Source organism: Eupeodes corollae, chromosome 1 (assembly GCF_945859685.1).
Source record: "Eupeodes corollae chromosome 1, idEupCoro1.1, whole genome shotgun sequence".
NCBI lineage: Eukaryota > Metazoa > Arthropoda > Insecta > Diptera > Syrphidae > Eupeodes > Eupeodes corollae.
In genome coordinates, this window is record NC_079147.1 from 92,664,412 (window position 1) to 92,680,482 (window position 16,071).

At 29.7% G+C, this 16,071-nt stretch overlaps 1 long non-coding RNA gene across 1 annotated transcript; it reads left to right on the forward strand.

Annotated features, from left to right (window-relative positions):
- The first annotated feature begins 10,770 nt into the window (after positions 1-10,770).
- Positions 10,771-11,766, forward strand: LOC129954214 (uncharacterized). The gene is made up of 3 exons (XR_008782664.1): positions 10,771-11,290; positions 11,354-11,482; positions 11,556-11,766. It is a non-coding gene; the product is annotated as an uncharacterized LOC129954214 (long non-coding RNA).
- Positions 11,767-16,071: the final 4,305 nt, after the last annotated feature.

Below are 16,071 nucleotides of genomic sequence, written 5' to 3' on the forward strand. Positions count from 1 at the left end.
GAAGAAAGGTATCTATAAAGAGTATTATATATACTCTAAAGTTATCTAAGTTATAAATGAACGACATTGGATTTGGAAACAAGGTATCTACACCTTCCTGATACCTATACTAAGATTGTTTTGTATTACATATTCTTTTAACATTTAGAAGAAATTCGAAATTCCTCCTAACAAGAAAGGAATGGAATTAAAAAATATCTTTAGCTTTTGAACAAGAGTGCCTCGAGGAATCCACTCAACTCAACATTTCTGAAAAAAAAAACGAATATTTTTTAAGCGTGCCTTGAATTAATATAATGTAAAGATACATACAAGATAAAGATTTTCTTTGTGTTCAGAAATTAGTAGACTATTGTTCAATTCAACAGAAAACGCTTTAAGAAAATAATTCAAGGAGGACATATTAAACCAATATACCGGGGAACATAAAATCCTCCATTCCATAAATTTTTGTATCTAAATATTTACAAAAAAGCATAATATTTATTAGACAAGCGCAAGTATTTATATATTAAATTATGTGTTTTTATTTACAAATTAGTGGCTGTATACTTCATCTTGGTCAGGTATAAGAAACTTTAGGCCATAAATCCTCAATAAACAAAAAAAGAAAATGAAGGACCCTTTTGTAAACATACCATTAACAGGGCATATTTTACAAATTAGTAATAGGATTTAGCAAATTGTATTACTAAGAGTTGCCTCAATTCTGGATTTCACTTTTCTTCACTAGAATTAATATAAATATGTATGTAGTATAAAGTTTAAAGTTTATTTTTATTGGTATTGAGATTTTTTGAAATATTGAAAAAGATCACATATTCCCCATAATTTCAGTTTTTAATTTCAAACTTAACGTAGAAAGTTAATGTAATCGGCTGATTTGTAAAATTGAAAGTTTTGACAGTTCTTGGCATTTCATCCAGGTCTTTAGAATCCAAATAAAATATTTTTAGAGAAATGTCTTGCCTATGCGTGTACGTACTTTTGTACGTTCAGAATACGTCTCTAAGAACCAGTAAAAATTTCGACTTCAAATAAATTTTTTTATACTGATAATAATGCCGTTCTGAGTCTCAAAAAAATTGAGTAATAGCAATTTTAAAAAGATGTTAACATTTTGGTTAACCTGAAAAGTCCTACGAACCAGTAACGCTAGCGACTTGTATCAAATGTTATATTATGAATTCTTACGTGACACCAAACAAGTATATAGTTGTCACCCCGAATAGTTTACGAACAAAAAATAATTGTATCTCTTAAACAATTGTATGCAACGATAAAAACTCTAACAGATCAAAATTTGAGAAAAATTGAATTGACAGTTTTCTTACAGTAATAAAAAATCTTACAAAGAGGCTGGGATGCGACCCACACTGATAACTTCCCATCCCGTCTGTCGATTTGTCTTGCTTAAAAGTTTGTAGGTTTTAAATTACCAACAATATTTTTCATATAAATAAATACTTTAGTTTGAAAATCTATAGTCTGTTTAAACAGATTTTTTAGTCGAAATCAATTTTTTACCAATTTAAGTAGGATTTCTTAATTTTTTACAAATTGGATGAATGAAATTAATTTGAGAGATATCAAGAACCGAACATCAATTTTTACGAAATTTGCGGACTATTTCTTGTAGATTTCATTTTGTTATGAAAAAACAGACTGTTGGGTATTTATATAAGAAATTACTGAATATCGAAACAATATTTTTTATGAAATAAAATATGTTTGAAGCCAATATTTTTAATTTTGAAAAGCTATATGTTAGATTATTCTCAAAATTTTACTGAATGTGGACAAAAATATTTTTTAAAAGATAAAAGTTTTGAAAAGATTTTTAGGTTGAAAATCAGTTTTTACCAACTTTTATAATTTTTGTTTAAGTTTTAATTTTTTATAAAAAAAATTGTAAGCTCGATTTTTCTCAAAAATTTTGTTAATGGTGAAAACAATATTTCTTATAGGTGAAAATTAGTTCGATGAAATGATCTAAAGTTTTTGAAATATATTTAAATCAAAATTCAATTTTTAACAATTTTGAATAATGTTATTTTTTCAGGTTTTTATTTTTTATAAAAAAAAACTATCAAAAATATTAAAAACGTTATTTTTCGTTGTACAAAATTGTTGTGAAGATAAAACTATTTTTTACTCGTAAAATTTTCAGTTTTTTGATTTATAAAAAACCGTTAGTTGAATTTAAAAAAAAATTATAATCATATTTCTTTTCTCTCTGGATACACGATTATTTATTTATTTATTTATTTATTTATTTATATAATTATTTATTTATTTGTTTATTTATTTATATATTTATTTATTTATTTATTAATTTATTTATTTATTTACTTCTTTATTATTATTTATTAAATTACTATTTATTTTATGTACATAATTATTCATTTTTGCTAATATATGTTTCATTTTTTATTTATCTGTATATTTGCACTGTCATTACTGTTATTTATTTATCATTTTCATTTGATTACTTGTTAAGATTTCTGTTTTTGATTTCACTTTTTTTTTAATGTTCAATAATCTAGTTACATCACTAGTTTAATGTACTTATTATATGTAAAAATTATTATGTAAAAGGTTATGTAAAAGGCATTGTTAGATGTTTTACTTGTGTGTAGCCCCTTCTCTTATCTCTTCTATAACACGCTTTTATTGTTATTATTTATCTTTTGTTTTCTATTTAATGAAGGTTTTTTATCGTAGCTTTTCCTTCAATTATATTTGTACTTGAAAAAACTACTTATTAAAAAAACTCATCATTTGGCAGTAGTAAGATAGCGTATATCAATCTCTGTAAACTGTGCAATATAGGTAAGAAAGAAATGTGATATTTTGGCTACAATAAACAAAACTATAATCATTCAAAAAAAAAAGATACACGATTATATTCTTTGAAATGCTGCCAGAAAGAAAAATTGATAATATAATATTCTTAATTATATTTAAAATATTAATTTTAAACTATTTTCTTACTGTGTTTTGTTGAATGCCTTAGAAATTTTATAAAATGAAAAATTAGATTATATTTTTCGGGAATTCTATTTCGAGGCTGTGAAATTTTTTGTTATCTGGATTTCGGTATTTGATTTCAGAAGTCCGACTCAAACTCATTTTTATGTTAGTACTTAGTATTCTAGGAAAGATGATAATTTCAGCAGACTTTTTTAAGAGTAGCTTTCACTCATTCTATCTAAACAATTAAATCCATAAATTAAGTGCCAACAGGTTTCCTGAAAGCACTTAAATTTTTTTTCCAAATAAGAATTTTGGTCTCCCGTGGAAAACACTGAAAGTTATCGTTTTACATGAGCAATGTACTGATATACAGTCGACGGCCCTATTCTACTTTCTTTTCGCTGATTAATGCGTATGTTTATTCACCCATGGACAAATTTCACTCAAATTATATTTTGTACACTCAAAATCTTCCTAAGTCTAGTAGAACGTTCCTGTAGTCAAGCGAAAACTTCAACAATAAGATACGACGAAATGCTTGAGAAAACAACCCAAACTGAATGAAGTTACACTTATTTAAATGGAAATTAAACAAAAGGAAGTTAAAAACAACACAGAATTCCTTGTTGTATCTAGAAAGAAAAATAAATAAGAACAAAAATTAAATGTTATTTTTCTCCACACAATAAGTGGTCTCAGTGCAATTTATTTTGTTAAACGAAAAGTTTCGTTTGATTTCGTTGTGAAATTTGTTTATCAAGAGATAATGGGTAATCGTCAGTGGGGGGTGGAAGGAGGTTTGTTTCATTGGACTCATATAAATATTTAATCGACTGTAGTTATTTAAGACAGAAATTGTAGACACTATTTGTCTTAATTGTTTCTTTAACTGTAATAAAATTTTGCACCAAGTGTTTTAATAATGTACAAAATACAAACTTTTCCAGTTTTTGTGGGTTTAAAGTGTAAGAAAAGAATTTTCAAGACTAAGTGCAATAAAATGAAATTTTGATAATTATCTACTAAGCTGAATACCTGACTAAACTAAAAAATGATTTTAAAAAAAGTACGTATACGCTTATGGGTGTAAAACTCTTTTTTTCTTGAAATCTTAAATGTTGTCCACTTCGCTTATACTTGCAGTTAGAATTATTTGGAAACTAACTTCCCTTAATTTAGATATAAAATTGAAGGAGCAAAAATGGGCCAGTTAAAAGAATAGTCAAGAGCTGTAAACCTGATTGGTTTTATAAAAGACTAAGTCATTTGAAAAACAAGCTCATTAAACTTAAAAAAAAATATCAATCAAGTTCAGTTAACCGTAAGCAGTTTATAAAATAAAGGAAAGAATACGAAATTGGTAAAAAGTTTGAGTATAACCAATATATGTGGGTTCTAGAAATGAAAATAAAATCTGACTCGAAAGATTGTTGGAAATTTTTATGTGGTATAAGGAAATCTTATGGATTACACCTCGTCATGTGGTTTGAAGATAAAATTGTATGCAATGAAACAGAGATTTGTGGTATGTTTGCTGATTTTTTTAGTCAAATTTTGTATTTGAAAACTCAAATTCAAACATTGTCATAACCAACCAGCCAATAATATGTTTAGGTCAAATTGAATTAACGGAAGAATAAGTTTTAGAAGAACTTTCGTCTTTGAATGACAATAAAAAACATGACAGTAATGAAATTACTCCTACTCGTATGTTTTTAAAATTCTGCAGATATGGTCTTTCTAAACCTCTTTTAAAATTATTTAATTTAACGCTCAGACTTGGTCAGTTCTTAAATACTTGGAAAACTTCAGCCAATACGCCAATTCATAAAACAGGCTCAAAGCAGGATGTCCTTAACTACAGACCCAAATCAAAGCTTCAAAATATTCCAAAAATTTTGGAAGCCATTGTCAAAATAGGAATTTATGCAAATGTTAAGCTAGGGATTTCAGACAGTCAACACATCGAATTTTTAAAGGCGTTTAATAGTGTGCAGCATGACATGTTATTAAAATAACTAGAACAAATTGGTTTTCATTCTCAATTATTGAATTGGTAAGATCAATTATTAACAGATCGTACATTTTTTGTGAAAATTGGATGTAAAACATCAAACAAAAATTATAACTTTTCAGAGGTTCCACAAGGAAGCCATCTTGGACCCATTTTGTTTGTTCCTTTTATAAACGACCTTCCCGGCTGTGTCAAATTTTCTGAAAGTTTACTATTTGCTGACGGTTTGAAAATTTCCAAACGTATCAATTGTCCAATATCGTCATTCTGCACAAAAGGATAAGTTTGACAGGGATGCCAAAACTAGACATTGCTCTGTAGAGCTCTTCCCTATAGATGCTGTCACACACGGCTTTAAAATCGATAAAGTGATGGTGGGTATTGATTTGACGCTCTTGGGTTGTTTCCAAGAGATGCCGATTGTGGACTTTTCTGGTCTGAAGCCACACTGATAAGGACCTATTAAGTTGTTGACGAACGGCTTAAGACGATCACATAATACGGCAGAGAGGATCTTATACGCAATTTAAGAAGACTGATGCCTCTGTAGTTGGCGCATTTTAGAGGGTTTCCCTTCTTATGTATCGGGCACACTATACTGAGATTCCATTCATCGAGCATGCGTTCTTCCAACCATATTTTGCCTGCTTCTTTGAATAGTTCGGCAGCGATGCCGTCAGTTCCAGCAGCTTTGTTTGATTTAAGTTTAGATACAGCTATCTTCACTTTGTCAAGGTCAGATAGGCGGAATCGGATATCCTGTATACTTGGAGAAGTGTCGTGGGTCGATCGCAATATGGTCAATCTGGTTGACGGTTGATTGATCAGGAGATTTCCATGTCCCCTTGTGGATATTAAGATGCGTGAATTGCGTACTTGCTAATAGAACGTCTCGCCCATTCAATCAAATCATTTAATTCACAACAATTTTTACAAAAATTAAAAGATAGACACAACTACACAAAGTTCAACTGACAAGTAACAGGCATAGAAAAATTAGTTTTGAAAGATCACATTGTTAGAAGTTTTTACTCTCGTACTCTCTAATAAGTGTTTGTATTGAGGGCTTCTCTTCCAGGTCAGTTTTTTGGTTCATGGTGTTGTTGGCGTTGATGATATGCAAAATGCAACGTTCCGATTATCACTCTCTTATTATAGTTGCCTTCTCTTTGCAATACTTTTAAATTTTCAAAGTCAGGAGAGTGGTTGAGAGTTATGCAGTGCGATGCCAGCGCTGTCTTCTGCGAGTCATTACTTTTTAAGTCCGATTTATGTCCTGAAAGTCTGTTTTTTAATTTTTGCTTTGTGGTTCCAATATAAATTTGGTTGCATTTTTCGTCCGAGTTGCCTTAACAATTTATTTTGTAAATTAAATCTGAATGCTCCAATTAATCTATTTTCGTCTTAAGGTTTGTGAAAAGTTGGTGAAAAGTTGGTGAAAAGTTGTATTGGTTGCTTTCATGGTTATTATATATTTGTCTGCATCAAAGAGTCGAGTATTTTTTAAGCGATCTGCTATGTCTTTTATGTAGCTGATTTGTATATGTGTTTTCGTCATCTGTTTTACTTGGCTTAGGTCTTTGGTGTTCATATTGTTTTATCAGGTTGGATATAAGTTTTTGTGGGTATCCGTTGTTCAGTAAAATGTTGTTGATCGTGTTTTTATTATTAACGTGGTAGTCAATGTCACTTATAGAGAAAACTCTTCTTATAAGATTGTTAGCAGTATTTATGATAGTTTGTTTTGGGTGTTTTGAGTTGAAGTTAATGATCCTTCCTGATGAAGTTGGTTTTTGACACCAATCCATTTTTAATTTGTCTTCTTTTCTGATAATTATTATGTCAAGATACGGTAGTCAGTTATTTTCTTCTTTTTTAACAGTGAAGTGAAGTAATAGTGAACAATATTTTGTATGATCCCATTTTTCGTTAATACAAACTAACTGAATCGTTTGCCCACTCACCGAAAAAAAACGTTGGTGATATCAATCAATATTCTTGGTTAATTTGGCGTCAACCAAGAATCATTCTTGATTTCACTATGATTGCGTGATTAATTCTTTTATCAAAACTACAATGAACGGTGTTGATTTCGTAATCGAAGCATCACCCCTAATAGTTTTTTGATAATATTTGTGCTACAATGAGTATTTTCGTACTAAAAAGATCATGGCTTTTGTATTTCTGAAAAATTATTTTTGAGTATGTCCGTGATTAATAAACAACTCTTGTGATAGTTTAACCATGTACGTTGTTGAATGAATATGTTTATTTAGAAACACGTTCATAGTCAAATGACAATGTTCAGGCTTGAACTATAATGTTTCTGTTATTCGTTAACTACGTTTATTGTACACCTACTACGACGGTGATTGCTTAACAATGCTTATTTCATTGTTAAACGACAATGTTCAGGCTTAAACTATAATGTTTCCGTTATTCGTTAACTACGTTTATTGTACACCTACTACAAGTGTGATTGCTTGACAACGCTTTATCTTCAGTAGTTTTTTGGTTTTATACTTACTTTAAAATCTGTGAACTCTAAAAAGCTAAAATAAAAAGTTTATTTTCATTTAATTTAACTGTTTTTATTGTTTTTTTTTATTTTCTTGAATTGTAAACAATGTTCTTAAGGAATAAAATAAAAAATAAATACATTATTCAAAAAAACTATAAAATTATAAAATTTCTCATACAAGAGTTTGAAAGCAAAGACACAGGAGGCCCATGAAATTCATTAATAATATAAATATAATAATTTTGAGAATCTTAAAAGTTCTTAAACGTTAAAATGATCAATGTAACTGGATATTATTATTTTTTATTATTTTTGTTCACATATTATAGATGGAAAATTTTTTAACAAAATAGTACAATTCATTTTATAAACATCATTAAAAATACTAATATAATCATAACTTTCAGTAAGAGAATTGTAACTTATCACGTCATTTAAATAAATTTTGTACCAAGAAGCGTTTTTGAAACTCAAAATTAATGATTAAAATATCTGAATTACTCTTTTTCCACTTTTTTTTTTTAATATTTGTTAGGTCCACACACCAACTGACGACGACCTTTTTCCAGTTCTTATTTGAAACTCTGAATATTATTAAAGATGCTAAGCAGAATGACGAAGTAATTATAATTACTATTTTGAAATCTTTTATAAAGTTTCTAAAAATAAATATTTATTCGCATTAAGTGGTACAAAAAATACAAATGTAATTGTAATGAAGCTACAAATTAATGATAAAAGTTTTTGACTTACCCCTTTTCCAATTTTTTCAATATTATTGTTATGCGTGCACTTCAATGTATAAACACTAACTACAACTGACGACGAAGAAAATGCTGAAATTTTAACACTGGAAAACAATTCCGTTATCTATGAAGCGCGTCCTAATGATCACGTACGTTGTTGACCATACTGGAATCATTCTCAATTGCAACAATGTTCGTGATGGAGATAATATTATCGCGTTTACCGCAGTATAAAGCTACTCTTACATTTCAACAAAAGATTTTATGAAAACAAATTAGAGAATTATAAAGTTTATTAAAATATTAAAAATATTTTTACGAGGTGCACGAAATTTTAATTTTTAGGGTGAGTTCTTTTGACTTCTTTTTAGTTTGAGAGACGCTTTTAAACAATGCATTTTTTAAAGAATAAATATCTTTTTATTTAATTAACTTATGTGTACAACAATAAACACAAATTCTTGAATTTGGTTTTGATTTTCATCCCCCTTTTAGAGGCTTTTCCATAATCTTTCTTTATTAAAATATTATACTTCCGATAATATTTTTTTTTTTTGAATTGAAATATGTATCGTAAAAATACTATTAAAAAAATGTATTATAACTCTGGCTGCCGTTTCCGAGAAAATTAAGTTTTCAAAAACCGTTTTTTAACTATTTTGTGGTCTTTAACTTTTATTTTCAGGAATATTTTTTTAATTGAACCATGAACACTAAATTTGCCTTCTGAACATTACTTAAAAACTAGTAAAAACAAACCTGTGTAACTTTCTTTATTTTAAACACCATATTTTATTTTAATGTAATTTATTTAAAATGTTAATTTTCATTTATGTTAGATAAATAACATAAATGATAGGAATAAGCTCATTTAATGTGTACAGTGTGACTATTGTGTGGAATGTATTCTATAACAGATTTCAGCATAACTAGAAAAAATACGGGATCGTTTGTGTGAGTATCTAGCTTAGGGACTACTACAAGATATAATTTTTAAGGACTGGTTGAAGAACGGTTCCAAACACATTTGTCTTTTGCTGCGAACTTCATAAACATTTATACAAGACTCCCTTATGATGCATGAGTTAAACTCAAATTAATAAAATTAAAAAAAAGAGGACATAAATGATTTTATTTACTTAATTTTGTTTTTGCTACGTACAACTAGTTGCTCTGAATCTGGCGATCTTGTCATTTCAATTTTAGCATCTGATGTTCGCATTGCTGTATCAATATAAACCATGATTCTTTTAGTGTAACATGGGCTTGTTTGTTCTCTTCGTCGATGTTACATTCAGGAGTGAAATTGCCTAGGCCGATAGTTGATTCAATATGTTTATAATGAGGAAGATTTCTTTCGCTTGTTCGGTTGTTTCTGTGATATACAAACAAGAAACAAGTAAAAGAGTTCTGACCGTTTATAACTAATGTACATATTTTTAATTTTTTTTTTATAGTACTTAAAAATTTACAATACCAAGTCTGCTTGGTTAATCGTAACATGAAACGTTGGTTACTGCCACAGAAACGTACCATTTCAATTTTACTTTTTCTTATTTTAAAACAAGAATGTGATTGAGTGATTATTTTTACAATAATTAAAAAACGCAAATATCAACCACGGTGCTTTGTTGATTCTTCAAACACATTTGTGATTAATTTTTCATTTATTGAAATAGTATTCAAAATTAACTATAAGAGTGATCCATGAATTATTGTTTATATTATCTAAAGGCACAAAAATATCAACAACATCTAGTTTGTTAATTTAAACATGAAAAGTCTTGGTTAAATCATCACAGACGTACTCAACTTCACAAATGTTTAAGATTTTTGTTGCTTACGACGTGCATAGTTAAGCAACAATGAAATCAACAATTGAATTATCGTTTTACATTTAAATCATGTTTGAATCAGCTATGAATGTGATTGATATCACTATTTTTATGATACTTATCACGAAAAAAAATCAACAATGCTCGATTAGTTGATTCGATCACCAAGCCTTAGTTGATTTGACTATAATTGTAGCGATTTTCACAATTTTGTCTGCATTTTCAACCAACAATGCAACATATTTGAATCAACCAACCTTTTTTCTTTCGGTGCTTGATACCACTCTACGTTTAATTGTCCGTGTGAAAAACACGGCTCAAATATAAGCCGCCGACAGACATCGTTTGGCCTTGATAGTGGTAATAATATATTTTCAACTCGGAATTTTCCATTTAAAATTATGGCTTCGATAACATTTTTCATTAATTTTTTAATAACTAATTACGTGCCATTGCACAACCGTGGTGAGTTCAAATTACGAACCAAAATTACCGAAGATCCAACCTTCAGTTGTATATTATGCGGTGGCATGCCTGGTAAATCCAATAAGTTCAAAAACTCAGTTGCATAATTTACAGCTTCACAAACTGTATCAATATTTGTATGACATTAAGTCTCCTGTTAACAAGTGGATAGTATCTTGGGATTTAATTCGTTGACATCTACATTAGCCGCGTTTTATTATCACCATGATCTGATCCGGATCTTGGATTTACATGCATTACAACAACAACACAAGATCCTGCTTTGTGTTTGGATCTCAATTTGAGATCCAAAATTTAATTCTTTTTTTCACAACAAGGAGCGCTCTATCATTGTGATTTCACATGTAAATGTTGGTATCATTGCAAACAAATTAAATAAAACCTGTATTGCCATATAAACATTTCCATTTGACTGAAATAAAATATTTTTTAAATAGAAAGTGAGAAGCTTTATATTTATTTATTTGGCATATAATCCATGAAATAATTAGATATTTTAACAAAACTTGATATTAATTGGTGAAATTCAAATAATTAAGTCCAAAAAAATGTATATTTGACATAATTTATGGGCATTCTTTTCCCAAAAAAAAAAAGAACAAAAAAAAATCATTGAGCAAAATGTTCTATGGGCAACCCTGCTTTAAACGTCAAAAAATATAAACAAAATCGAGAAATCTGCAGCAGAAATGGGAGAAAATACAAATAAATCGTAAGTAATCTCTAAATTAATTTATTTTAGTGTCACATTTATCAAGTTCAATTTTATTAATAGGTCAAAACGAATCTGGACTACAGATGAGACGAAAGCGTTCCTGGATGCTTTTTTGAGTTTGAGAGTGCCAGACTCAAAAAGTTCGCAATGAGAAATGTCTTGGAAGATCTTACTTCGTTTGGAGTTTTGGTAGATATTAATCTTTAAATTTGATGTGACTCGTTATTTATATATAAATATTCATTTCTAATGTTTTTTGCAGACTCAAACGACAACCGAAGAGATGCTGAAAACAAAATTAAAAAACCTCTTGAGGGCCTACAAATCCAGCATAGACCACAACAAAAGAACTGGAGAATCTTTTATTAAAGCTCCTTTTGCAGAGCAGATGGAAGAAATTTTTGGTTCGAAGCCCATAATGAAAAACAGCCACACCATAACTCTATGGGAGGAGACAACCGAAGGGCTGTCAATGGGAAAAAATTGTTTTCCACGACCAGGTAGCAACTTGAAACATATTGAACATTATGTGTGTAATCAAATGCTTTTTTTCTTTTATAGAATCAATCGCAACAACATCAGCCGCGTTGACCTCAACTTCCAACTCCCAGTCTGCAATACAAAACATTATTTGTCCACAAGCAGGTAACAGCTTCGAACATAAATGTGTGTTGTATGTGTGTTAACAAATTCTTCTTTTTTCCTTAATAGAATCAAGCATATCAACATCCAGCCCAGCAGCTTCTAACAAAAAAAACAGATTGAGTGTAAAAGAAAACTACTATTTAATGAAAGAGAAAAAGGCTGCCGAAAAAAATGAAATTTTAAGAACCTACACAGAAGAAAAATTGAAAAAAGTAGATGAGGCAGAACGAGCCAAGGAATCTCGTTTTGAAAGAAAAGAAAAGTTGCTAAGGGAATTATTTAATAAACCATAAACTTCATATGCATTTGCACTATGCCAAAGTTTATTAAATAATTCTCCAAGCAACTTTTCTTTTCTTTAAATTCTTTATCTATGAAATGTGATGTTAAGTTCCTACTTGCTTTTTTGTTTGTTTGTTTTTTTTTTTTTTTAATGTACATACATATCTAAACGTGATGCTTTTTTAATCTATGAAATGTGATGTTAAGTTCCTACTTACTTTTTTGTTTTTTTTTTTTTTTTTTAATGTACATACATATGTAAACGTGATGCTTTTTTTAAGCTATGAAATGCAATGCGATGTTAAGTTCCTACTTACTTTTTTGTTTGTTTCTATTGATAGATAGATAGTTAAGTTTTATTACTAAAATCCAAATTAAAAAAAATATAAAAATAAAATCCAATCCAACGTCTTTACTTTTTTGTCGGTAGTTGTGGTTTTTTAAAAATTTAAATTTCAAACAAATTATATAAAAGTTCAAACAATTTTTAGATGGAAATTTTTTGAAATAATTTTTTGAATTTAATAGAGTTTACGGAATCAGTTAGCAGACATAAATTAAAACTCAGAACCGTTTGAACCATCCCAATGAAGAGAGTAGTTATGAAATGACAGTGGGTTGTATGTAACACTTTTAAGAATTTTGTATGATTTTCTATCGAAATTCTTAAAAGTGTTACATACAACCCACCGTCATTTCATAACTACTCTCTTCATTGAGATAGTTCAGACGGTTCTGAGTTCTAATTTATGTCACCTAAGTGTTTCTTACAACCATTTTCAATTTAAAGAATGATTTCAAAAAATTCCCATGTAAAAGTATTTTGAACATTTTTTGATTCTAAAAAAGAGTTCAAACAATTTTTAGATGGAAATTTTTTGAAATAATTTTTTGAATTTAATAGAGTTTACGGAATCAGTTAGCAGACATAAATTAAAACTCAGAACCGTTTGAACCATCCCAATGAAGAGAGTAGTTATGAAATGACAGTGGGTTGTATGTAACACTTTTAAGAATTTTGTATGATTTTCTATCGATAGAAAATCATACAAAATTCTTAAAAGTGTTACATACAACCCACTGTCATTTCATAACTACTCTCTTCATTGAGATGGTTCAGACGGTTCTGAGTTCTAATTTATGTCTGCTAACTGATTCCGTAAACTCTATTAAATTCAAAAAATTATTTCAAAAAATTTCCATCTAATAATTGTTTGAACTTTTATATAATTTGTTTGAAATTTAAAACCCACTTTCGAAATGTCACTTTTGAAAGAAAGAATTTGACACTGCTACCAAACTTTAAATAATAAAAAATATGATGATCCAATGCTGTTTTATTATCATGATCTGATCCGGATCAGATCATGGTGATAATAAAACGCGGCTATTTTTGCTGATAAAATTGCTCTTTCTGCCAGCCAATCACGATTTGTATATTGTCTGTATACATCGGAAAATATATGGTCAATAAGGGCATCTTGTGAATTAATAACCGTGCAGAAATCGACAGATAGTTTTATGCATCCAGTTTCATCTGTAGTAACTTTTCCGTCTCCTAATTCAATCAGTTGTTTTGTGATATTTTAGCGGATGGATCTTGAAGCACTTGAACACTCATATTTACATTCAGTAGTACTTTTTCAACATTACGCCACAGTGGCGATGATTTTAAGCAAGCGTTGATCTTATCAGCATACGTGGAACGCGGAATAACGGGAAGTATTTATCTGTAATAATAACCTGGAAAGAGTGCTGCCAAATAGTCTGTATAGTTGTTTTTTTATATCTTTCAATGTCCTATCCAACGCCTCAACCGAATGTTTGTGTGCCATAGTGCATTCATCACTGTGGCCATTGATGACTGCTTTTGATATTGCACACCGCGTCTGGGTTATTTTGAATATTTAGTGGAAGTTTAAGTACTGAATGAACTGTTCTGCCTCCATCCAATAAAGTTGCCGCAATCCCAGAAGATGCAATAACCAATTCGAAACCATTGTTTGATCGTATTTTAGCAAGAATTAGCGAAATAAGGAATGTTTTGCCAGTTCCAACTTTTGCATCCAAAAAGAATCCATCTTGTCCTGCCGAGACTGCGAGCATGATGTGGTCATAAATGGTTCTTTGTTCTGCATTCTGAGTGTTAAATTGGCAATGACAATGCAAAGATCCTCAATAGCAATCGATGCTTCATTCAACATAGCCTCACTGTATACTATCCTAAGATCGTTGCACCGTTTACGATGTTGATGCAATTAAACCATAGCACTTAGGAATATAAAAAATAGATATAAACCTATTCTCAGACATACCAAATATATATGCAAAATTTAATTTAATTTTATTAAGCCGTTTTGTAGGAGTAGGGCAACTAACAGTGTGACAGGAATTTTTTATATATTAGATATGTTTGAAATATTTCTATTCATGCAAATTTCACATACCTACTCCTATAAATGAAGGAAATAACTATAAAATACCTTATCTATAGAATATACATCAATCAAATTATATAAACCAACAAGGAGATATTTTCCTACTCTTTTTATACTACCCATAACATAATATTACCTCTAATAACATAATTATTTTTTATTATTTCAGTTCTACTCCTTGATATCCTGCAGCATATTACAATAACGTAATGATATTATTGCTAAAATAAGCCGCATCAATGTTGAGTATTATTACTGCAAGCAGAAAACAGCGCATCTCTTGCAATCAATCGGCCCCGCTGATGAAGTTGATGGTTTGTTCAGCTTTAATAAGAACACAAAAACGAGTGCATAATAATAATAATCGAAGGTTTCATTCTAAAAAAAAAAATTAAAAACCAAGAACTAATGCGCCATGGGAGCAACTCCATCGTCTCGAATGGACGCCAGTTTACTTTCCGATGAAGATGGGAAGCTTAAAAAACAGAATACCTTTCTTCTATTATGCGGTATAAAAAATCGTTATTGCGTAGAAGATTGATGTCTGGGGATCAATTACCAGCAACTTTATTCATTTAATAAAAAATCATAAGTCCATACCATCGTCATCTATGGTTTTAGTCTTCATTTTGACGTTAACATGGATGAAAAAAACAAAAGCAACTTTATTGAAAGCGGCTTTGTCAACATTTAATTTTTTCAACAGGCTTTTATTAAAAACTTTTAGCTCTTAAGGAGGAACGAATCCTTTCATAACTCGATAAAGTGTAAAATGTAACAATAAGAACTCAGTGAAATAGGACCAACCTTCCAGCTAATGTGATTCAACGACCACGACATGACACGTCCACTGAAATACAAGTGATTAAACTGTTTCTCCGAATCGCTAAGTATATTCCACTCGACCTGAACATGGTGATGGCGTGGCTGGTGGGGTTAGAGGTTAGAACAATCCCAACATAACAACGATACGTAGGAAACGTGTTGTGTGCAAAAGGGATTATTTCCCCGTTTTCCGACTTATTCCTGCGAACCATTCTAAACTCTTCTTGTGTTTGGAAAACTTTCTGGTTCACCTACCAACCTATTTATAGATACAAGCTCCATCACCTTCGTCTAGCAAAGACATCCAGAAAGAGATTGTTTTAATAATAGTTTTTTTTCAGTTGAAATATCTACCCTTGTATCTTGAAGGAGCTTAAAGTCTTATTGGTTTATATGAACCATCAATATACAAAGCCTTTATAATTCCTGGAACATATATCGGTCTGTTGTTTAAAAGATGCGTTGTTTTGCAAAATTTGCGCTTCGTTTAGTAATTTTAAAAATTCATGAAAATTACGAACTATGAAAATCGTAAGCGTATGGTGTTTAATGCTCTTGATTAAGTAACTGCAAATAACTTGGTAATCT